The sequence below is a fragment of the Zonotrichia leucophrys genome, chromosome 5 (assembly GCF_028769735.1).
Source record: "Zonotrichia leucophrys gambelii isolate GWCS_2022_RI chromosome 5, RI_Zleu_2.0, whole genome shotgun sequence".
Taxonomy (NCBI): Eukaryota; Metazoa; Chordata; class Aves; order Passeriformes; family Passerellidae; genus Zonotrichia; species Zonotrichia leucophrys.
Genome location: NC_088175.1, coordinates 1,180,932 through 1,205,724, shown reverse-complemented (window position 1 = coordinate 1,205,724; position 24,793 = coordinate 1,180,932). Strand labels below are relative to the sequence as shown.

The following is a 24,793-nucleotide window of genomic DNA, read 5'->3' as shown; positions in this document are numbered from 1 at the left end:
AAATGAAGTGCTAGTCTGTTCTAAAAATCAACAGAACATAGCCCTGTGATATTTGCACAGGCAATAATTAGCTCCTCTTGTTATTAGATTTTGAAGTTAACACCTGATTGGTCCAACAGAGCTACCCCACTTCTGGGTGCTGTGTCTGGCTACATCACCGACTCTGACACAGGGAGGTTGGTACCACAACCATAAAGCAGGAGGGAGCTTTCAAGGCAAGATTTTGCTTCAGTAAGGGAAATAGAGCAGTGATCTAGACCCACCTGCAGGGCTGGGATGTGGTCACTCAGTCATCTGAAGCAGCAAATAGAACCTGAACTTTCATATAGCAAACAGCTGCCTGTAGGTTGTGGGGAAACATGACACATGCACATGTACACACATGCACAACTCTACCAAGCCTGGAACATTTCATTGAATCCTAGGAACCCCAACAAGTGGTTTGATTTCAGTTTATAGACAATAGATGTGTATTTCACCAAAAAAATCTAAACCATTTTGCAGTAACACCTGCAACTCACACGTGCAACTTGCAACCCAGTGCCTACACAATCTCTAGAGGCAAAAGCAATGTCTTTTCCAGGGTGCTTGATTCTGCTTCACCTTTGCTTTGCTTTTCCTACCATCCTCTTACTAAAGACTCCAGAGTCAGTGATATGCTGAACAACTGGAGTTCAGCTGAATTATAAATGGTTTATTTTTGTTCTTGCAGCAGATGGGTAAAATGTGTAACAAGCTGCAGACAAGTTTAGGCGGGCAACGATTTTACAAATTCACCAGAGGATCAAAGGGGGGTGAGCTGTGTTACAGGCTTGCTGTTTCCCAGGAGCTCTCTCCATTAATTAGGAGACAGTGCTCTAACAGCATGTTTATGATATATTTCACAACGTGGCCTTTTCAACATAACGGATTTTTACTTTTGATTTCTCTAACAGTTTTGACTTGCATTAGAAGAAAAAAAAAAAAGAAACTAAAAGAACTGAGAGAAGCATAAAGTGTGTGGGAAATAGGAAAAAAATTCCATTTCTTTTTAAAAGTATTCATCAAACAAGAGAGAGGAAAAAAGCAGTTTAGCAAATTTACTTCAAGTTCCATCTTCTAAAACCACCCATAAAATTTTCACACCAAATCACATGCAAAACTCAAAGTGGTTAGGGTTCTTTTTTTTTCTCTCCTGGAAAAATCAGATAGCTAAAAGGATCAATGTTAAGCCTCTAACAAAAACCATCATAACCTTTACTACAATCTATATTCCCTTGTCTTGATAAGATCATTATTCCTGAGTAGCATTCCCATTGAGAGGCGCAATTACTATATTGCTAAAAAAAGTAGACTATTACCAGAATTTCAGACACGACCACAATGCAGAGATTTGTAATATTCCCAAAGTGTCTTTCAATCTTCTTGATAGGTAGGTTCCTAAAAAAAGTGCCATCAGTTGTGCATTTCTTAATGTTTCCTTTATTCAAGCTGTTGCAGAGTGTAGGCACAAACTTCCTTTTCTTCCCTCACTTTTCATGTGGCCCTTGGAGAAATTTTCTCCCAAATTCCTCCCTTACATGCAGAACACAGGTTGAAAATTAATTATATCCATGAGCAGGAGCTTTATTTGTGTGGATACTGAAGGAGAGCAGTGTGACTGACCCTGCATGAAGCTCTGCCCCAAGTTTAGGGGGAAAACCTAAAGCAAGGTGTGAATCTAAGCTGATGCCCAGAACATCAAGGATCTGTGCTAAAGGTAAGGACATTTTGCTGTTCACAGAAGGGGGAAATAAGGAAGCCTTGGAGAGAGAGATTTTTTTGAGCTACTGAAAACTGTAATGAGCCTGATCTTCCTTTCAGGCTAGAACCCAATTAAAATACACACATAAAATAGCAGAGGGTAGATTAGAAATGTACTCAGACGAAGGCAGGCAGCAGCAACACTGGGCCAAGAAATCCTCTATCCTGGTTCTGGGAACAATCTGGACTCTCTGCTCCCCTTGCAGTTGCCAGAATTGTATCTAACAAGATGCTTGCAAAGCCCTTACACTCTCACCAAACATTACTATGATGAAAATGTATTTCCAGCTGAAATTGTCACAGTGCCAAGCCCAGCCTGTGCATTTGAAACTGTTCAGGGGGCTGGAGCTTCTTGCAGACGTGTTATGAGGGAAGTTCACAGACAGTGCCCAAGGTTCACATCAGCTGTGAGCATCACTACTGACCAAACTGCCCTAAGGGAAAAACAAAACAGAAATACAGAACATCTGGTACCTTTTTGGCCTATTTTGTGCTATAAAATTGCTATTTATGTGGTTGAATTTAACACACAAAGAAAGAGAAGACAGAGGCACTTTCCAAGTGATTATGTGCTCTGTGATAATAGTTTTCAGCTGGTGAATCAGAAACTCCAGGGCACTGAAGGAAAATCTAATGGTTTATGCCAATAAATTAGACACATCTCATTGGAAACATTCACGGGTTACAAATCAACACAGCAATAAAGCCACTGCTGCAGAGCCCTGGTCCTGCAAGTCCCAGAATGGGGGAGAGAAAACAAAGATGAGCTCAGGCAGACAGCAATGTACCCGGCTGCACGGGGCTCAGCCCACGCACAGGAAGCCTGCAGACTTACTTCTCACTCCCAAATCATCTCATCTCTTTGCAGGCAGCTCGCTAGTGATGCTGTGCCAAATTAGTTGTAAAAATTGATGCCCAAATGACAAAAGTGGTTTTGATCAGGATATTTAGCCCCACGTTGTCTCCTACTTTCTTTTCATTCCTTTGTTCAGTGCTCTCCTTTTGTCAATAACAATGGCAAAAATTTACTGATCTTCACTGCTTCAGTGGGATGGGGAGAAGAGGAAAGAGGTAGAAGGAAAAAAGGAATTATGCAAATGTGACATTTATCGTTCAGAATTGTGGAGCTTTTTTCAAAAACCCAAGTCTCTCCATCATACAGAGTATGTGATGACAAATTCAAGCAAAAAAAAAAAAAGTTTCTGGAAGACCAGGATTCAAATATTGTGCTCAGAAGCTCCTACAGCAGTGGGGCTAAGGAGTTGATGGCGATTTCCTATGCTGACCTCTTCATAACTCAGTTTTGCCTAGATTGTAAGAACTACTGAAATCAGAGGTGTTCATCTCTTGTAAATCCAGGGCACCCAGAGAGCAGAGAATCTGTGAATGCACAGATAGATATTATTGTTACCAAAATATTAATACAAAACCTGGGGAAATTTCAGGAGAGAGAAAGTGTCAACACCTCCCTGGCCACAATATTTGGTTTGGATATTCAGGTGAGCCAGATTTTTGACTTGGCACTGGTGATAAATCCAAAGTCACTCCATGAAGGCAGTCACATCCTTCAAATCAAAATAAAGCCCTTTGCATTTAAAGAGCTACTTGTCACCAGAGGCACAAAAAAGCCCCTAAGTGTTCCATGGCTGCACAAAAAGCAGCAATGAATAACTTCATTTATACTTCTCCAGCCCAGGGTTACATAAAGGGCATAAAGAAATTCACAAATCATTGGAGTATTAGAAAAGTGGTGTTAGTAGTGGCAACTGTGCTCTTTCAGGCTGAAAGAGTGAGAAACATCTGTAATTACTGGATTAGGGGAATGAAAGGAGAAACCTGCAGTCAGAAATTACACCAAGTTCTGTAATTGAGCTGCTGTCATTCTCTAGCTTGCATGAAGACAGAATAGCCAGAAGGAAATCACAAGTTCAAAGGGCTGGAGAAACACCAATTCACACCAGCACTCCAACCCACCCACCTGTGCTGTCAAGCTGCTCCCTAGAGCAGATCCCATAGACTGCACCCTGCCTGCAATTGTGCTACCCAGTTTGCAGCAAGTGAACAAACCAGGGTCAATCAGAGCAATTACTTGCATGGAAATGAGCAGTGAGAGAGCATGTCTAGCTGTTTAACAAAATGAAGTTATTTTAGAAACATTTAGAGGAGTCACCCAGTTCCTGTTACTCCTTCCCCCACGCACACACTCCACCCTTACAGAGCCTGTGGGATTTGCTCTGTGTGGACCACCAAGAGCAGTGCAGGCAGTTTGGGAGACAAAAACACAGTGAATGATTCCTGGTAATCCATCTTTGTGTGCACATGTGGCTGAGTATCCTGGTTTAGGGCAAATCTGGGAGAAAATCTCCAAAGGGGCCCCCTCCAGAAAGCAAACCCACACAGCTCCTGGCCCCACAACCAGGTCAGGAATGATTCCTCAGAGAAAAGTGGAAAGAACCTGTTTATTTAACAGGCACAGCCCCCCCCCCCCAGCACACAAAATGAACAATACTGGGTGACACCACTCTGTCACTGCTCTGAAAAAGGTGACAAATTCAGAAAGTCTCTCTGGGGGTGCTCGCTCTGTTCTCAGTCCCTCCGGCGCTGGGGCAGCTGCTGCCCAGAGTAGGCCCCGCTGGGCCACAAGGTGCAAACTCTCGGGGTTTGCCAGGGCCCAGCCCGGAGCAGGCTTGAGTGGTGCCCAAAAAGGGAAAAGAGAAACAGTCCAGGAAGAAATTTGGACTGTTTAGCTAAACTAACTAATGAGCAGAAGCAAGAGCAAGCAGAAGCAAAGCAAAAAAGCAAAAGCAGCACCATGTACTGCCCTGTCTCTGTGTCCCACCAGCCATGGGGGAGCAGCTGATAAGAAACTCAAACAAAACTTTCACTCTTCAGAGCCAGTCTTGAAGACACAGAACATAATATCCAGCATAAACAGAGCACATGAATGGGGATACAAGCATCATAACGTCACTCTAGGACACTGAGTCTGTAGTTTCCACCTCCTCTGACTTCTAAGTCAACCACAAGTCCAGCCAGAAACACTGGGAGGCTGAGGGGTCACTGGGGAAAGCCCAAATTTAAAGGAATTTGGAGCCATAGATCTGAGCAGGCAGTTGTCCCTACTGACTTAGGAGCTGTTCCCTCAGCTACTCTAATCCTCCATTTAATTCAGCTTGTTGCAAACCAGGCTCATCCAACATCAGTAGTAGCAATCCAACAGTCCCATGGCCACTCACTCCTCCTACGTGCCTCTGTTGTAGCAGTTGGAAGAAAAAGCTACTTAGGAGAGCAGCTTCATGTGGGCACTGAGAAATTTCCCTTTCACAACCTTCTCTCCTTCCTGCCACAGGCAGGTCAAGGAATCTGAGCTACACATCCCAGCTGGGTGACAGGAACAGCCTCAGGCTCACTCTCAATCTGCCCTTACTGAGGACAGTGGAGCTACTGGGTACTCAGCATCAGAAAAGGACCAGCCACAGCTGTGTTTCTTTGGAGAAGTACACCCCTGAGTTTTCCACAATTTTGGAGGAAGCCAGACTGGTGCTGTCACACTCACCCACGTTTCTTATTTCTAAACATGAATCTCTGCCTCTGCTGCATGTGACAGTCCCACTCACTGCATGTGACAGGTCCCCAGGGCCTGCCTGGCCCCGGGCAGCGCTGACAAGGAAAGGCAGCACCCAGGCAGCCCTGTGAACATTACAGCCCTGGCTGAGTGCTTGAGGTGTTGATGCCTTCCTCAAAGCCTTGGCTAAGGGACATAAGTGGTTTATATAAGAACTGCATCTCCATTTATTTTTTTTAAGTGTGCAGCCAGCCCTAGAGGCTGGAACAGTGGCTGTGCAGAACAGCTTGAGAACATGAACTGAAGGTGCTCTTGAGGCTGATAAAACAAAAGGAAAAATAAAAAAAAAAGAAAAACCTACCTTCCAACCTCCTCATATTTATGCTGTTTTCACACATCATGAGTACATCTTCAACAAGTGTTCAAGGCAAGGCACAACTGGAATATTTTCATATAAATCACAGTGTACTAAGCTACAATTTCTTTCCCAGTCTCAGGTGACATCGTTATGAAAAGATTAACCTGTAGAACAAAGGGGAACCTTCAATCTCTTGAGCCACAGCACTGAAGCCTGTGGTTGGTTACAGCTCTTTGCATAAAGGTTTGCCCAGCATTGTCACAGGTACCTGTGAAATTCACTTCACCCATGAACCTTTGAAGTAAAGGGCTCCCCAATTCTATAAACACCATGTGTAGGAACATCACCACCTCCTCTTGGTCCCAAAATCCACACTACAGACCCTACACCAAACCATCACAGCAGCAAAAGGTCTCACATGAGGCCTCACTGAATTCTCACAAGCCTCTGCTCAAGGGAAATTCCTACTTCCTTGTCTGGAGAGATGATTTAAGGGGCAATTTCCCATAAACACTCTCCCAGTGCCTGAAAGACCCCCAGCGCTGTGAAGAGCCACTCCAGGTGACTCTTAAGGAATGGCATTTAATCTTTCCTTCACTAAGGAGTTCTGCACATGACTCTATAAAGGATCTGAGCTGGAAAGATCAGAACTGCTTCATGCCACCCTCTCTTCCTTCTGCACATGCTTGGGCACGGCCAAGCAAGCCTGATATGCCCTGGACTGCCTTCCTACCAGGTATGTGCTTACCAGCTTCTCTACCCTTGCAGCCTGCTCTGAGCAGGGCCAAGTGCATTCTAATTACAGGCTGACTGTGCCCAAATGAGCTCCAGCCCTCCCAGTGAAGGGACTCCTGCAGCTAAGTGAGAAGAAACCAAGGCAGCACATTGTAGCCATGATATTTTATGAAAAATCCTTTCCTTAGGATTTTTTCTCCTTAGAAGCCGAGAGACCACAGAAACAAAATGTAAACAATCATTATCTGCTGCTGTGGAATGCAACAGGTGCATCTGTGATTGGTCTCATGTGGTTGTTTCTAATTAATGGCCAATCACAGTCCAGCTGTCCGCACTGTCTCGGTTAGTCATAAGCCTTTGTTATCATTCCTTTTCTATTCTTAGCCAGCCTTCTGATGAAATCCTTTCTTCTATTTTTTTAGTATAGCTTTAATACAATATAGATAATAAAATAATAAATCAAGCCTTCTGAAATATTGAGTCAACATTCTTGTCTCTTCCCTCATCCTAAGACCCCTACGAACACCATTACAGCATATCCCTGCTCCAGAGATGGACTCATCATTGAGATCAACAAACCAGTCAAGAACAGGACTCACAGAAGTCTAAAGCACCAAAAATCTGCCATTCATTTTGTCCCAGTAATTAGGAGTCTTTGTCTTGAAGTCTCCTAAAAGGTTTTCAATGAAGTCTTCATTTTCACAATGATCTTTTCCTTATCTTTCTCCCTCCATAGAGACACAAACTGTGCAATTAAAATTAAATCAGGAACAAACCAGCCAGATGTATCCTAGAGCCATGTTGATGGGAGCACCTATTTCATTCTGTCGCTTGCCTTGTTCTGGGGTCAGGCTCTATACAGGAAAGCAAAAACAACAACAAAAAAGAGGCTCTGACATTTTACAGTAGATTTTCTAAATGTCACCCTGCACACCTGCAAAGTAGACAGATTTCCTCATGTATCTCTACCAACTCTGTCCTTCATTGGTAGATAACTCAAAACTCAGCTGGATCCAAGGGCAAGAGGGGCAGCTCATGCACTGAGCCCATGCACCCCTTCCCAGGCCACAGCCTTCATTCATCTGTGCTATTGCATGTGCGGGTTCATCCCGTAGCAGATGTCACAAAAAGTCATGCAAAATGCCTTCTCTCCTAATTAGATAGGTATGTTTTAAGCAGACAGATAAGTTTTAAGCACTCTTAATTCCAGATGTGGTGAATCTAAAACCTTTCCACAATTTGAGAGCTTAGAACTGGGAAGAGTAACCATAAGTGGGCTGCATGTTAAAGAGCAGCAGAGTCCTTGGAATCAGGATCTCCTTGCAACATACACAGCTCAGAAGAAAAGAGTTGAAAAGAGGAAAAGTGAGTGCTAACCAATGAACTGCATGTTGCAAATGCTCCCCCATCCTGCTCCTTCCTACCCACCAAAGCCATATTTCCAAATCTGAAGCAAACTCTTGCTTGTCAACACTCCTCTTGGGAGAGCTCCCTGAGGGTGCTGGAAACAGCCTTCCCTGGCTTCCCTGCCCAGGCTCAGCCTCCAGGTTTCTACATTCGCCATATGACACACTGAGTTAGCCCAGGGTTTAATATATTCCCTCATGCTGCTGTCCTTTAAAAGCATTGGCATTTCCTACACACAGATTCCATATTGACTTTACAAGTACCAAGACACCATGGTGAAATTTAAACTAAATATAGAGGTGATATTTTTAAATAACTCTCAGCTCCAACTCGCCAAGCCGATTTTATTTGAAGGGAAAAAGCAGACTTGAGCTCTAAGCTTCCATTGTAATTAATGATTACAACACATTCCTCTGCCTTATCAGATTTAGCACCTCATTAAGGTACGTGGTATTTTTCTTGCACTGCACAGCTGTAGTTAAAGTTGACTTAGTGTTTCCATTATAAGCCCATGTTTTCAAAGGTTTATCACTCAGACACATGAGATTTAGTCTGAAATGGAAATTGCCATCGAGAGTGTCAGCTGGGAAGCAATTTCTTGTCCTTCAAAACCTGGAAGCAACAAACACCAAAAAAAAAAAAAAAAAAAGCAAGCCACTCTGTTTATTAATAATTCACATTTTAAAAAGCATTGCAAATACATGTTTACATGATAGCCTGTGACAGCTCCATAGAATGTCAACACCCACACGCTCCTGGGAGATGTGTCATCTTAAAAACTGAAATAAAAGCCACATTTTTGCACCACTTGATGGGAGGCGAAGAGAAGGGGGAAAAGATTTAAAAGTAATATTGATGAAGGAAACTTATTAAAAAAAACCCATCATCTTTGTTTAGAAACACTGAAGTTAGGACTTTCAGTCGAGAGGGGTGTGGGCTGGAATCATTTCAAGTACCATTTGTACTTGTACCTTTTTGGTGCCTGTCCCTGGCTCACTAATGAATTTAGCAAGAATTAGTCCCACTGAGCTCCTACCACAGATGGCATCCAAGCTTTCAATGGCCCATGAGCCCTGGAGTCTCAAAGTGCAGCCAGATCATGTCCTCAGCCAGGCTGAGGCACAAGGCAAAATGAACAAAGCAACCTTGTATGAGCTCTGTGTTTTGGGATTGTGTTCTTCTGCCATTGGATTTAAGACTGAACCATTGAGAAGCAGACCTTTTAGTTGGGAGACTTCTGAGGCCTCCTCTTGGCTATCTCAGTGATTATACACTTCTGACGAGCAAATTTACAAATACAGGAAGAAATTACGAAATTCACAGTGACCACCATTACCAGAACAGATGCATTTTTGATGGCTGAGAAAAATTAAAATGTTCTTTTTCTAACATAGTAAAATTCCCAGCTGTTCTGACTCCAGGACTTATGGGTTTACCCAAGACATAACATTTCCAGAACACAACAAACACATGAAGGAGCATGTAATAGCTCCTACAAGGAAACCAGGACAGGCATATCCTTTGTGAGCAGAAAGGCACAACTGTTACTCAGAAACACTCACATTTTGCTCCTCACTGGATAAACAAAACACTCCCACAACAGACAGGGCAGGCAGTGGGCTTCTTTCACCAGTGTTGAATTTCATTTTTCAACACATTGCTCTAGACAACAAGGATAATGGGAACATGGCAGTAATTACATATCCTCATGATCAAATTTGGGAGGTTATTACCCAAAACCCTACTGTTTTCCACACAAACAACCTGAGAAACAGCAAGTGGGCCTGTGTCTGTCCTCCCAGAAGGCTGTACACCAAAGGCAGTGTAATAAATACTGTGACACTCACCAAGGCCTTCATGAGCTCTGGACTTTTCTTTGCAGTGTTTTCTTCACCTTCATTGTTCCAGGCATGGGAGCTCAGCTCTCTCTTCACAGCAGAGCTTCTTGTTGATCAAGTGAAAGAGGACTGCAGGGAGGATAATGAAGGCTCCCACTGCAGACAAAAGCCAGGGGCATCAGGAGTAACTAAGGACAGAAAGTAAAAAAAAATCATTGGCACAACCAGGAAAAACTGCCTAGGGAAAATGCAGTTAAGAACAGCTGTATCCATGGCTCTGCTTCCTCTTCCTCTCTGCAGAAGAAATGGAACTGAAATCCACCAGAACTTGGGCTTGGATGTTACATCCATTTAACACATTGATCTGGCCTGCTAAGGATGTACATCACACAGACTTGGTTCCAATTTAGGTCCTCATTTCTGTCACAGGATGAATTCCAGCACAGGAAAGACACCAGCTAATTTTAATAAACTTTTGTAGGAATTCAGAATTCCACCAGCTCCGAGAGAGGCACTCTCCATCTGTACTACAACAGGGATCCAGCCAAGAAAGGATAGTTGGCCACTAAGGCCCCAACACCTCCTTTGCAATTTATGTATTTTCTTTAAAATAATCAGATTACACATAATGGTACTCACTAACTTCATTGCATTGACTAAGAACCAGGTTAATGTATAGCCTGTAATCCTCATTCACTCTTTCTTTACCCTTAAGTAAGAAGTATATTACTGTACCACAATTATTTTCTGGGGGGAAAAATAATCATCAGCCTCCAGCCCAGGTAATTCAGTTTAGTTCCTTGGGTGTCAGGTTTGGCCACAGGTGATGAGCACAGTGGTTTTGCACTAGCAGATGTCCCAGCCCTGTACATCACCATCCCTATGTCAAACTGTAAAGAAACAGCCTGGATTCAATTTATCATGTTCTGCTGTACCACTGGGTCTGCAACAAACCACAGGCGCCAGCCAAAAGCTTTTAAAGCCATTTCACCTCTCTCACACATATCAAAATGCCAAAACAAAGGACAAACACTACATACATCACTTGATGTGGATGGCAAGGGCACACATGTCAAAAACTTTCAGCATCATCTGCAAAAAAAAATTGGGTTTTATTCTGGTAATTACTTCACCAAGAAGGGGTGAAGTTCAGCTGCTCAATTCAAGTCAAAGACCCCATAAAAATGAAACATCAGCAGCATCAGTGGCACACCAGGGATGCCTGTGATTACAAAGCTGCAGCTCACAGATGAGCAGGATGAAAGGATGTAAACAGAGCCCTGCCTGTGGAATATCCAGCAGGGAATTTATAAGACTTGACTCAGCAAAAGACTTGGGCTAGAAGAGCTACACTGACCCCAGCTACAGCCCTGACAGTGCACTGTATGACTGCTACTAAAGAGATTTTAAAACCTTAAATTAATACAAGCCAGCATGTTTCATCTGGAAGCAAAAATCAGCAATGCATAGCAGCAGCCTGCATGCAAAACAAACGAGTGGCTGGGACTGAACCCAGAGGAACATGTGTTGCACAGACTCTGGAGGTGGCTCTGACCCTCCTCATCCCAGCCTGAGGAGGGAGCAGAAATATGCACTGAATCACAGCAGCTGAAGGGACAACAAGTGAAGTCTATATCTCCCTTGCTCTGTTCTGCATGGGCACAGACAATTCACGGAATGGGTTGGGTTGGAAGGCACTTTAAAGATCTTCTAATTCAAATCTTCCTGCTATGGACAGGGACACCTTCCCCTAGGATGCTCAGAGCTCCATCCAACCTCTCCTTAAGCCTGCCAGAATCTGGTGCCACAATTTCCCTGGATAATTTGGCTAGCACATTGTGACCGTGTTCACAGGGGTCTGAGGATGATGGAAGAGATGAGGATCTGACTCCATGTTTCAGAAGGCTGATTTATTATTTTATTATCTATATTACATTAAAACTATACTAAAAGAATAGAAGAAAGGATTTCATCAGAAGGCTAGCTAAGAATAGAATAGGATGCAATAATAACAAAAGCTTGTGTCTTGGACAGAAAGTCCAAGCCAGCTGACTGTGATTGGGCATTAATTAGAAACAACCAAATGAGACCAATCACAGATGCACCTGTTGCATTCCACAGCAGCAGATAATCATTGTTTGCATTTTGTTCCCAAGGCCTCTCAGCTTCTCAGGAGGAAAAATCCCAAGGAAAGGATTTTTCAGAAAATATCATGGCTACAGCACATCTCAGATCCATTTTCCCCTCACACCTCAACCCAGGGAGCAGGAGGTAGGAGTGGCTGAGTGAAACATTGACTCTGGCTATTTTCAGCTGCTGAAGTCAACATTAAATGGCTGCTGGAGCCAAGTATAAATCAAAGGAAATGGGTATAAATCAAAGTAGCCATAACCCCAGAATATACATGAAAGCCTGGCTGCATCCCATCATGGTCTTGCCTTGTCCTTGAGCATAGAATACACAGGAAAAATAATAATGCTCTACCTCATATATAAAACACATGGGATCCCCGCCGCTCAGCACACAAGAGGGTGTGTGCAGCAAGGATACCACTGTTACCATTTATTTTATTTCATAAAAATCTCAGTGAGCCCAAGGAAACACCAGAGTTTCCCCTTCTCAGACAGGGCATAAGCAAGCCACCAGTATTTTTAAATATAAATTATTCAACACATGCTCTGAAATGCTACACAAGCCTCATCTAGAGAAAATCCTCAAAGTGCTCCTTTTCCCCAACAGACCTTCAAGTACCTGGCAAAACCACAGAAGAAAAATCAGATCTTTGACTAGACAGGCATCCTGAAGGAAAGCTTGGAGATAAATGATCACCTGCCTAATATTTGCTCTGAAACAACGCAGACTGGCACAACAGAGTTATTGCCCTTCTAATTCTTGTTTCCTGGTCAGATACAGAGGAACAAGAAAGTAGTAGCACAGTGACACAGGACTTGGAACAACTCTTCTGGCTTCCCCTACTGCTTGGGGCAAAAATATAAAAGGCACCATCTATCAGAGCTCACCAAAGGTCCAGCATCAGCTTCCAGCAAGAAGTTTTCAAAGCCAAGTACTAAAAACTGTCCACAGAGAAGAAGAGTTGGGAGCATAGGCAAGAAGGGACTGCACAGACTCTTCCTGCATGGAAAAGACCAACAAGGCCTCAGATCCCTCACCTCCCTCCAATATGGGCACCAAGCAGCTCTCCTATCCCTCCCAAAGTCAGTCTGTCCACATGCAAGGAGGTGACTGGGACTTCTACAGCATAAGGCAACACAGCTCATAAAGTCCCATGGCTTTATGCACAAATTTCCTCTTTTCTCAGCCACAATATTCATGCCAGATACCAGAGGTTTGTGCCACAATGTCTGTGAGGGAGGGCTGGGTTTGCACCTGAGCACTGCCTCACACTGCAGCTGGCTCCAGCTGGAAGCTCAAATCCCTCTGGAGGGGGGCACATGCTGGCAATTTGCTTCTCCATCATCAAGAGGAAAACATCCTGCACCTGCCTGCAGTTCTGATGAGACCTCCCAGCCCTCAGCCGAGGGGCTTCCTCTCCAGATTTGAAACTCCCAACTAAGGCTTTGCCTGGGAAATGGCTGCAAAACTGATTTGGAGCAGAGCTCTGCTCTGGCTTGTGGTACCTGTGTCTGGGCCTGAGTGGCGCTGAGGAGGAAAAGTAGCAGAAATGCACACACACATTTCCACACAATTCTGTGCTGCAACATTGCTGGAATGTGTCACATTGCTGGAATTTTCACAGGTAAAATGGCCATCCTCACACCAGTGTATGACAGACTGTGCCTGGAGTGACAAAATGTGACACAGTAAGGCATTCAGCTCTTGCTCCAAACCCTGGGAGGTGCTGACCATCACATGCTTTGGGACATTCAGCCAGGATCCTCCCCCATTTACCCATTTTTAAGCCAAGAAATTACTTCCATGGACACCTTTATGCACCTTTATGCAGTGCCACAGTGAGTCCTCTCATTCTGCTGCTCTGGTTGATAGCATAAGGCAAGAAATGGTGTTTGTGCTCCTGGCAGGTTGAGGCCACACATTCTTTGCCCACTGCTCTAGAACAAACCAAAGGCGCAGAGTGAAGGGCCCTGAGGTAGAAAACGGACCAGAAATGGAGGTGAGGTCAGCAGAAGAAATCTGAGAGAGGACATAGTGAGCACAAGGTGTTATAATGCTGTTCCTGCTCCAGCCTCTCCTCAAAGCCACATCCACACTACAAGATGACTTCAGGGAGAGTCTGTCCAGAAGAACAAGAGAAAAGTGCAGGCCATAGTGTTACACCTATTGAATCCAGCTGGGTTTTGGGCTTGTAGCTGGTTTCACAGCAATCCTGCCACCAGAGCTGGCCTCTCCTGATGGACCAGGGCCAGTGAAATTAGCACAAGAAGCTCCACAGTAGATTCACTTGGAGAACCTGTAAGTAGCAAGACCTTAATCCATTCAGCCGTGCAAGGGTTAAATTCTGCATAAAATACTATTCCAGACAATAGCTCTTTAATTTCATTTGATACCAAACTTCCTGAAAAAGGAATGTTTACTGGTACTTTTTAATTACGAAAAATAAAAGAAACCATAAATTGTCTGTTTTGCTGTCTGTGCTAATTACATTTCATTATATATTTGGAGTAAGCTATGATTTTCCTGCTGGTTCCCATGACATTTTTCATTATCAGCCACTAATTGTCTAGCATGCACACTGCATTGTGAACCAAGTAGGCTGGTGCGTGGGCAGAAGTTCCAGCGAAAGCTGCAAGGCAGTACAAGTGTACATTATTATTATTACTATTATGATGTATTAGAGAGTTTCCACCTACTTGCATATCTACATATCCTCATCCCTATCAGCAGTGTCACAGCAAAGCCCAGGAGTCCATCCTTGTGCTTGGCAAGGCTCAGCAAACACCGAGAGGAAGTTATGTGGGATGGGATGATGGCAGCAGCCCCACTGCAAGGACAAGTTCCCTGCTGGGTGCAATGGAAACACCAAGCAGCTTTCTCAGTCACTTCCTCTACTCTGTGCCCAAAGCACGTGGGGATCAGAATCTTGTCACTTTGCCCACCTACAATCTGAGGTTATCAAGGAAAGCTGTGCCATATGTGGATTCCTAAAGGAGCAGGATAACTAGTGGGATCTTTCTGAGACAGCAGGGCAGAAGAAAAAGGTAACGGGTTTTCAGAAGCCATGGCTAATGCTGTATCCATTATAGAAAAATCTCCAACAAATCCCCATTTATGCAAACCCAGAAAGTGCCACAAATGGTGAAGCAACTCCTTGCATGCAGCATTTCATAAACTCAGGCTGAGGGAAGCTGTAGGTGCCAATTCTTCACACAGCGAACTGCAAGAACATGACCACTGCTTGTCCTTATCAGCCTTGGACAGGTGGCAATTCTATTCATGTGCACCACACACACAATACACAAACACTTCAGAAATAAATGTGTGCTTTCACAGGATTGCAGCTCTCTCCTGATATCTATTTCAAAGAAGACAAAGCCCGACCCTTTCCCACAGCACTGTGAGGGAACAGTTGTATAACTCCCCCTCTTCTCCTCAAGGTGATCCACAAATACATTATCAGAAATGCAATCAGACCACACTCCCTGCTGTAGCAGGAGTGAAATTCCCTTCCAAGGCAGGAGGACTTGCCCTGCATAGAGGCTGGGTTTCACACACTTTATTTTTATATGCTGATTTACAGATAGCAAAAATGAGGAGGTTCACCAGTCCTTTTATATAAGGAATATGAAGAACAGAAAGACACTTATGACCTGACTATGCCTCTCTTTACTTTGACTGCCAATTTTGTCTGCTCAAAGGGTGGAGGAATGGGCCCACTTGTAGCTGCTGCTGATGTATTTGCAGGTCATCTTCAAAGATTTAAGCTCCCCTTATGGCCTCTGACATAGGCATGCAATTTCAGAGGTCTCAAAGACAGTAAAACCACTCCATTTCCCTCTCTTCTATCACCCCCACAGCCACCTTGCATGTTTCAATGCATTTATCCCCCCAGCAGGTGTCTGAAGCAGGGAACCACCAACACAACTGCCCCACAGAACAGGAGCCATGGCACAGGCACAACCCCAAAGGGTGGAAGTTTGACCCAAAAGAACAATCAAGAAAAGTTACATCCATCTATACAGGCATTTCAGTGCTTAGAATTACCTCATGTTTCACCCCAAAGCTGAGGCTTCATCTGGAGATGACATCATGGTGACAGTGACAGGACTCCAGGCATCTCTCCTCAGTCACACTGGGTCACACAAAAGCCTCAGAATTGGCAATTTTTTCCCCAAAACTGGGGAGCTGCATCCTCTGATTCTCTAAGGGATGCATTCCAGTAGAGGGGCTCAAAACCTTCAGGGCACACTGAATTGAGGGCACATCAGGCACAGCAGGAGACACAGAGGTATTTAGCAAGTGTTCTCCCCTTGGAAATGGAAGGCCTGAGATGAATTCTGCCTTAAATCCACATTTTCCTTTTCCCAGTACCATGTCCAAGGTGCAGACTAGAGGAGGGCAGCCTCTGCCCTTCAGGCTCAGCTGTGCAGCCTGCACTGGGGCCAGAAGTAGCGGCAGATTTGATTTTTTTTCAGCCTGCTCATAAAAGTCAGACTCAGAGTTGAATCCTCAGAATGCAGTCTGGATTCACTTAGAACCTGGTATAGATAAATGAGCAAAACACAGACACAGAGGGCAAACCTCAAAGCACCCAGCAGCCAACCTGTGACAGCCACAGGCCCAGTTTCAAAAAGGTTTTCCCTGAGGCCACATTTTCCACCTGACAGAGGCTGCTCTGTGTTTTGCTGCATATGACCCTGTGGCAGCACTTTTTTCCCAGCAGCAAAAAACCCATCCTGGCCTTGAGCAGTGCTCTTGATGACATTTGTAGCTGAGCACACAGGGTTCTGTGAAACATTCTGCCTTCAACAAAAGGCACTTTTCAGCTAGAAAATATGAAGTATAGGTTTTGCTGGGTGTGTTTCAAATGAGTGTGGAGCACTAGCTCAAGTCCACAGCCTCTGCAAACAATGGCACCTGAAATTCTGCACCCAGTAGAGGCCTCATTCCTCCATCTGTGAGCAAACACACCACAAACACAGATGGAAGAAGGGAACAGAAATGTATTCTGATGGACAGGGAAAATTCACATGTCTGGTGGAGGTCCAGGGTGATCCAGAGGTTCCACCATCAGTTTTAGTAAAAACCATAAAAATGGCTCCAGTTCAGCACAGAATTCAAAATTCTTTGAAGTTAACAGGGCCAGGGAGACAGAATTTGAGCAGCACAGAACTTGAATTGTCATTCATGAGCTGAAAGCTTGGCCCCTCCATGTCAGGGCTGGACAGATTCCATGGGGACAGCTTGAGGAACTTTTGTGTTTGTGGGGTTCCCCAGACAGAGGAAGGAATGATGAATGTGACTCCACATTCTTGAAGGCTAATTTATTATTTTATGATAGTATATTATATTAAAGAACACTATATTATACTAAATAATTCAGAAAGGATACTTAGAGAAGGCTAAAAAGATAATAATGAAAACTTGTGACTCCTTCCAGAGCCTCAACACAGCTTGGCCTTGATTGGCCAAACAATTCACATGAAACCAACAAACCAATCACCTGTTGGTAAGCAATGTCCAAACATATTCCAAAGCAGCAAAACACAGGAGAAGCAAATCAGATAATTATTGTTTCCTTTTTCTCTGAGGCTTCTCAGCTTTCCAGGAGAAGAATCCTGGGCAAAGAGATTTTTCCAGAAAATAGGACAGCCACAAGGAACCTCACACCCATCCAAGCCTTGGTCCTCCTGGCCCAAGGTCCCTGCCAGGGTTATTCCCAGGGCTGGGCCCACAGCTGAGGCAATCAAAGTGAAACCTGCAGCCTCACAACTGTTCATCTCAGTTCTTCTCCAGACCAGGGAAGAAAAATTAGAACCAGGTAGAAAATTACTTTCCCAGCCCACAATCTATGGCCTCATACTCAAAAGTTTGCTCTGCCATTTCTTCTCCATCTCAACATTCACTCTAATCTCTGAGCTGTGCCAAAATTCTCAGTTTTGCACTGTGGAACTATTTACCATTGTAAAAGCAGCTATGACAGAAAGCAGTGAGCTACCTTGGAGGTCAAACCTTCACCTAAGGCATAGAAAAGCAAGAAAATGGCTGTGGTGATGATAAATACTACTTGAATCAGAGCAAATGAAAGAATCTAGTCCCTAAAAGCCAATCTCCTGCTGCTCAGGGCTGTCATGTTAGAGATGAGAGCTGTACTCAAATGCAAATAAATCAAACAGGACAGAGGTCTCAACTTGCCCCTTCCAGATATCCTTTGACTTTCCATCCCCTGGAAAAACTACACAGTAGCAGGGGACAGGCTGTTTTTTGTCACAGGCTGCTCAGAGGAGAATTCCATCCTGAAAGAAGACACAACCTGGGTCTAAGAGTTTTTTCAAGATAATGCACTTCTAGAAAAATTTATCATTAAACAGAATTTAATTGTCCAACAAGAGCACCTTTTCTCAGAAGGTTCTCAGCCTGTTCTCCCTGTAGTAGGTTTGTCTTTGATGGTGTCCCAGGTTTGTTTTCAGTCACAGTGCAACACAGAGATCACAATCTGATACCTTTTGTCACAGCTGACACCAAGACTGCCTTGCTGGTAGGAAGGGAAGACTGGAGCTGTCAGTCTGCCACCTTTCTTGAACACTGAAGTCACGCCTTTTTTTTTTTTTTTCTTTTCTTAAAGACAACTTCTTTGTTGCCATGGTATCACTAATGCAGTATTTTGAGACAGGGAAAGAAGATAACTGTGCAACATCACAGTGACACATCTATCAGCTGCCATCCTCTCAAAAAGGATAAATAAATAAGGATGCCAATGCAGACTTTTAAAGGTTCCTCCACCCTTTACATTTTTTCCCTGTCACATACAAGTCACTGTCTATAAAGTTCATGCCTCGGTTTTATTATAGAGAAGGTCAGATTTTTTCTCACAGCAAGGAGTGTCTGGAGTTATTTCACAATTCTTTCTCTTCTCCCTGTGCTACATGGTACCAGCTGAGGCCAGCACTCAAGAGAGAACAGCACCTGCATGTTCAGAAAATGCCAGCCTGGCTTCCCATGTCAAACCATGCAGCGACTCTTTGCAAATCTTGCTTGTATACTGGTTTCTCCCTGAGCTAACAGGGCATCCACTGGTGAGAATAAGTCACATTCATCTCCACAGTGAAAGAAACATAAAGGAGCATTTTGATGGTGTCTTCTACACTACCAGCTTTAGCTCCCTGTGATCCTGTTACCCTTGTAGCCTTGGAGTCTTTCCTATCACTGCCAGAATTATTTCAAAACAGAAACCTTTACTAACTTAGCAAATTAAGGCCTGACACTCAGCACAATGGCATTTCCCCCTTTGGCTTGTGAGAATACTGAATCAGGTCCTTTTCAAAACTTCAGAGGTGGCTGTGCCCACCACTGGCACAGTTCTGCTGTGTGAGTAAATCCAGGGAACAGCCACAGTGAGAAATGCTCCTGTCCCCATGCACTCCCTGATTTGGGATCCAGAACAATTAACAGGCAACAGGAGACAGAGTGGCTTGATGAGATTTTCATCTCCCAGCTGATACGAAAGGAGGAATAATGTAATGAAATGGAAACTTTCACAAACTGAATTTGCCAGGGCTTCTGTAGCAGAGAAAGGAGCAGAGAGCAACAAGCAAAGCAGTGACAAAAGGTCAGACTGGAAGGACCTCTGATACGAGTCAAGAATTAAACAGTGAGCACAGAGTCCTCTAGAGAATTAAAAAAGTATTTTACATTTGGGAGAGAGAGGAAATGGGAGGAGAGAGGGGAGAAAGGAGGATCTCAGTTGCTGTTTCACTTACTTAGGGGGATAAAAAAGAACAAGTTGTGTCCACTTGGAAATGAAGTGCTCTCACCTCTTCAAAGAGGAACCTAATTGGGACCTTTATGCTCTCATGTTCTTATTTCTCTCATCCACCAAACCTTGCTCTTAGTTTCACCAATTTGACCCAAGGCACAATGACTCATCACAGCAAAAGGCTGGACAGCAGCTTTGGGTTTTTTCCAAAGACCTAAATAAACCCTACTCCATCAATTGACCAAGGACAGCACCACAGTAAACCTCTCACTGAAGGCTGTGTGTTGCCTTGGCAACCTGTCTGATCTCCACTGCTCCAGGGACTGGAAATGTGCTGCCAACAGGAGAATTTAGCTAATCAAACCAAATCTCTTAATATTTAGATGATTTCCCATCTGTGGAGAGTGGGCCAGGTGCCAATGGAAAGCAGGGCACCCTCTGAACACAGCCCTGGCTCCTCCTTGACCTGTTATTTGTTGGGTCTTTGTAGGCCACAGACATCTAGCAGGTACCAAAGGAGCAGAAAGGTGGCAAGAGACCACAACCTCACACCAGCACTCAGCACATCCAGGCAGGGTGCAGGACCCTCACAGTATTCATGCCTCCACCCCTGACCTTGGGAATTAAAGTGAATTTTCCAGTATTGGCATCACACACCCCCTTGGTGCTGCTTGCTTTGAGCCTTCTGAAGCTGCTCTGTCCCTTTTCCAGCTCCCATTAAATACGTTCAGGCAGACTGCTCACCAAAAAGAAAAAGAGAGACAAGCATGTGCCTCTCAACCTTCCTTGATCAGGCTGCTGTCAAGCTGCAGCACAGGACACCTTTTTTCTAAAACTTCTAATTGGCAGGGCTAAAGGAGCAGCTTTGGTGCCTAATTTTGTCTTCAAAGCATGACCAGCCATTGATTTTTATTTTTTTCCGAGGAATAGCCAGGTCAACCTTTATAAAGTTCCCCTTAAATGTTTCTGGCCCCTGCATTTAAGCCCAGCAACAAATCCAGATGATCAGTCTGGCATTTAGCAAACCAAGGGGACACAAAAAGAGGCATGAGCAGAAGTGGGGAGAAAGGAGTGTTCCACAGTCCTGCTGAGACAAGAAATTCTGTGTGGTGCTGATAAGATTCACACCCATGAACAACTAAACCAGTTTCCATCTAACAACCACCAGAGCTACATCACCTAAGGTGGCCTGACTGTGACCTTTCCATGTAATTTCCAAAATAAACCAAGGTATTTGGGCAGCAGATGTAGCTTTGGCATTCAGGTTCTCCTTTCCTCCCTGAATCATTCTTTACAGAATCTCAGAGGACACAAATCCACAACTCTCCAAACCCAAAAGCCACAGATCGTGTGTAGCTGTGCCGAGAAACCCTGACAAAGGACAAATGATTAGGAGGACTCCATTGATATCAGAAGGCTAATTAATTATGTTATTATACTATATTATTCTATACATCTAAAACTGAACTTGCCAAGTACTCAGCTCTGCACACACTGCTCTGAATCTCATGATTGTCAGCCAACAGTCCCAATACACACACCTGATAGGCCAAAGAAACATAACACCATCACTTTGGGTAAACCATCTCCATATTGCATTCTACTTCTGCACAAACACAGGCACAGCAAATGATAAGAATTGTGCTTTCTTTCTCTGAGGTTCAGAGAATGTGAATCCCAGAATTATTCTTGAGAAGAATTGTGCCTTGCTTTTCTCTGTGAAGAGAAATGTGGCTACAATCCTGCATGGAGCTTCATTCCACACAGGTTGCTTGGTGCCAACTTCTGGTGCAGCTACAATTGGCATGAGGGATCCTCAGGTGGTTTTTGAGCTGTTACAGAGGATGTAGAGGATGTCTGCACAGCAGGAGCTGCCCCACCACAGTTTCCTGGGACCTTCCTGGGATGTAGCCACCAGCCTCAGGCTCTAGCTTTTGAGGAGCAGGATGGAGGAATTGTTGGCATTTAACAGGAGGGCCTGAAGCAGAAGGCTGCTGCTCATAAAGCAGGGTGTGATTTCAAAGAGAGTGTTGTGGAAGACCTCTAGGCCTCAGGTATGGACCAAGTGACCCACACCCTGAGAAAATATGTTCTAACAATAACAAAAGGCATTAAACAAATGCTTGTGGGAAAAAAAAAAAAGTCAGCAGTTTCTAGAGTCATGTCTTTAATTGAGTGAAGAGATGAGCAATGACTGACACCTTTTACCATGGCCCTGGGGATATTTCTCATATTTCTCTCTCCTAGTAACTGGTTAACTGGTTTATATGGGTATAAACCAGTTTTGTGGAGAAAGGAAGGAACTTAAATCATTGCTCAGCTAACCCAGGGCTCTGTGACAAAGGGGAGGCAATAAAATCCTGCAGGCACAAGGAAGACGGAAACAGAGCTCATTTTAAATGGCCAGGAGAGCAACTCATTCCCTATGTGTGCCTTCCCAGTTTATTCTTTCCTACATCACACCTTCTTCTAGTCCAGGCACTCCTCAGTTTTGCTGAACCTGAGTTCAGCCAAAAACTGGAAAGCTCAGCCAAACTGAATGAAAGATGAACTCTGGTACTTATGCCTGAATTATCTGTCTCTACAGGACATGGAAAACCAAAAGGAGAGTGGCCACTGATTTAATGGGGAGCAGGAATGATCTCAGAGAAAAAAGCTGTTGTAAGTCACCCTCCATAATTCCCGTGTAAAAACAACATGCAGCCCTTCAAAACCTGGGAAAGGGCCTTCTGCAGACGGAAGGGCCTTCTCCAGATGGAAGCAGCCACAAAGTTGTTTCAGAGGTTTCATTTGCATTAACAGGTTTCAAAGCATCCACCCAGAGTTCCATTCAAGCAAAAGCTGGGATGTCCAGCTGTTCTCAGGGATAAATGGAGAGCTGAGCCACTTCAGAGCCAGGAGGAGGGAAGAGGGGAGACAGATAGAGCAGCTCTTAGCCGGAGCAGATGCAATGGAGATGGACTAAAATAGATTCTGTGCACTCCAAGGGCTTCTGCAGCACCAGCACTCCAGCCCACGTGAGCAAACATCCACACACACACTCCGCAGAACACTTGACATAAAGGACCACAAGAATAAAGTGCAGCCTGTACCTGGGATATTTTCAGCCACACTGAGCCAAGCCATGGAATCTATTTACTATTTTATTGGGATCCCTTCAGTTGTTTTCTCCCCAGCCACCATTAAGTTCCTTTTTTTCTTTGAACCTCAGTCACAAACACCTGCAAGTACCCATGGCTTCCCTTGCACAGCAATCAGATGTGCCCTCTGCTTAACAGGAATGCAAATACCTTGCACTTTTGTTACTCATTATGGATCTAGAATTACAGTCTACTACTGCCTTAAAATAAAATCTGGAATGACAGCAGGAAATAGAACAATGTCAAAGTAGAAAACAGAAGAAAAGTCTTATTCCAATTTAATTCCTTGCCATTTCCAAGATCTTTGTATTTTAAGAAAGCCAAAGCAGCATGCAAATCCAAAGTTAGAAGTGAGGGTAGCATAGGATTTTCTTTTCAAATTGCAATTATCTCAAAAGTAACAAACTAGGGACGCTATCTTCTCACCAAGAAACAGCCCCAAAGCACTCCAAACATGAGACTTACCTAATCACACTTACATAAAGCATAAAGATGAGTCAAACCACAAATGGAATTTCCCAAGAAAGCTTTAAAATGTGTTGTTTATGAGAAAAGTCTTCTTCCTGAGACAGTCTGCTAAATCCTTAGAATCTGTAGTACTCACATGAGCTTGGCAAAGCTGAAGAGAGGCACAGTCCTGAGTTTGAGAAACAGGAGTGGTGCTGGTGTTCTTGCCCTTTTCTCTTCATGTGCTTGTTGATTTAACATCCCAAGGAAGAAGGAACTCTGCTGGTTGGTAAACATGTGACAGCCACCAAAGGAATGTGAGCCAGGGAAACGAGATAAAGCAGCCTATGCCACTTCCTAAAGGGGATATTTAAATACTACTGCCTCACCTTCCCTACTGCTTTCACCTTATGAGTGCTAGGTCCATATTCAAACAGTTATCTTGCTAACAAATTTACCTAAAAAAAAAAAATTGTAATTCATTTATCAGGAAATTGGACGTGATTTTCTTTCCTGTACAGTGATATCATTTATTACGTGGTTTAAATTCACAGTCTGGTAATAAGTATTTTGGATCCACTTTGGAAATGTACCTTTCCCATCCTGGATTCCCACAGATTTGCAGTAAAAGGGTCAAGTAAGGATCATTCCTCCAAAGCAAAGGGAGCAGCCTGCCCCTGGCCCCTGCCATGCTCAGCCAGTCATTGCTGCCCTGAGCTCTGCTCACCCTGGGGCCAGGCCCTGCTCCATCTCTGGGGCGTCCCAGGCTGGAAGGGCAAAGCTGGGCCAGCAGCTCTGCGCTTCCCAATGAGTTTTTACACAGAGGTAAAAGCTGGTTTTAGAGCAAAAAAGGTGTAAGCACAGCACTGATCCCAGTGCAGCCCTTGCTAACCTTAATTTTGAGGAAGGTTCTGCATAAGCCTCATATACCATGAGAGAACATTATCTATCTTCCCTCTCCACATAACTGCTACTTTGAATCCCAGCATGAGAAGGGTCATTTTCCCCCAACATTCAGGGCAAGTCCCTCTTCAGTCTCTGCCTGCAAAAGGTCTCTGTGTAGTGAAACTGAAGCTCTTCCCAACAATTCCTTTATTGGTGTAAAAAATTGTTTCCAGCTTCTAGAATACCTGATGTTCCTCAAAAACAGCATGGAAACGCTATAAAATAAAACCACACACCTCAATCCAGCTGCTCACAATGCTGAAAACATGAGAAAGGGTGGGGAAGGTGGACAGAAAATGAGGGGAAGGAAGGGAGCACACAGAAGTGGCTGCTCACAACCAAAAGACTCCTGGCCTCACTGCCTGCAGCAATTTATAAGCTGGCTCTAATCTGCTCTCCGCAGTGTCTTGCCTTTCTAAGGCAAAATGCTCCCTGAAGCAATTTTCTGCAGGTGTTCCTAATGCAGCTCTTTTTTCCCCAAAAATAAAAAAAAGAAAAAGAAAAGGTGTTCTGATGATCTTGTTGCTAAAAGCTGTTGCCTGGCAGATCCCCCAAAAGCAGTCCGGACTAGCATCTTCAAAATAAAAGCTACTTAGAAAGAGCTCAAGAGGAGGAAGAAAAGTCCTTGTTGGGCAGACCTCAATCCCTTGGATTTACATGAGTCTGGCCATGGCAGAATCCCAA

At 44.1% G+C, this 24,793-nt stretch overlaps 1 protein-coding gene across 29 annotated transcripts in view; it reads right to left on the bottom strand.

Moving 5' to 3' along the window:
• The window catches only part of SYT16 (synaptotagmin 16), a 100,673-nt gene that overhangs the window by 50,162 nt on the left and 25,718 nt on the right, over positions 1-24,793 (bottom strand). For 15 of the 29 annotated variants that reach the window (XM_064713640.1, XM_064713641.1, XM_064713632.1 and 12 more), the window contains 3 exons: positions 23,554-23,622; positions 23,322-23,443; positions 9,695-9,873 (listed from right to left, as the gene is read on the bottom strand). The exons of 1 other annotated variant lie outside the window; for it this stretch is intronic. The gene's annotated coding sequence lies outside the window, so the exon portion shown is untranslated. Of the gene's footprint in view, positions 1-9,694; positions 9,874-23,321; positions 23,447-23,553; positions 23,623-24,345; positions 24,394-24,793 lie in introns of those variants that run through there. 13 more of the 29 variants (XR_010440395.1, XR_010440394.1, XM_064713648.1 and 10 more) reach the window with 3 other exon arrangements.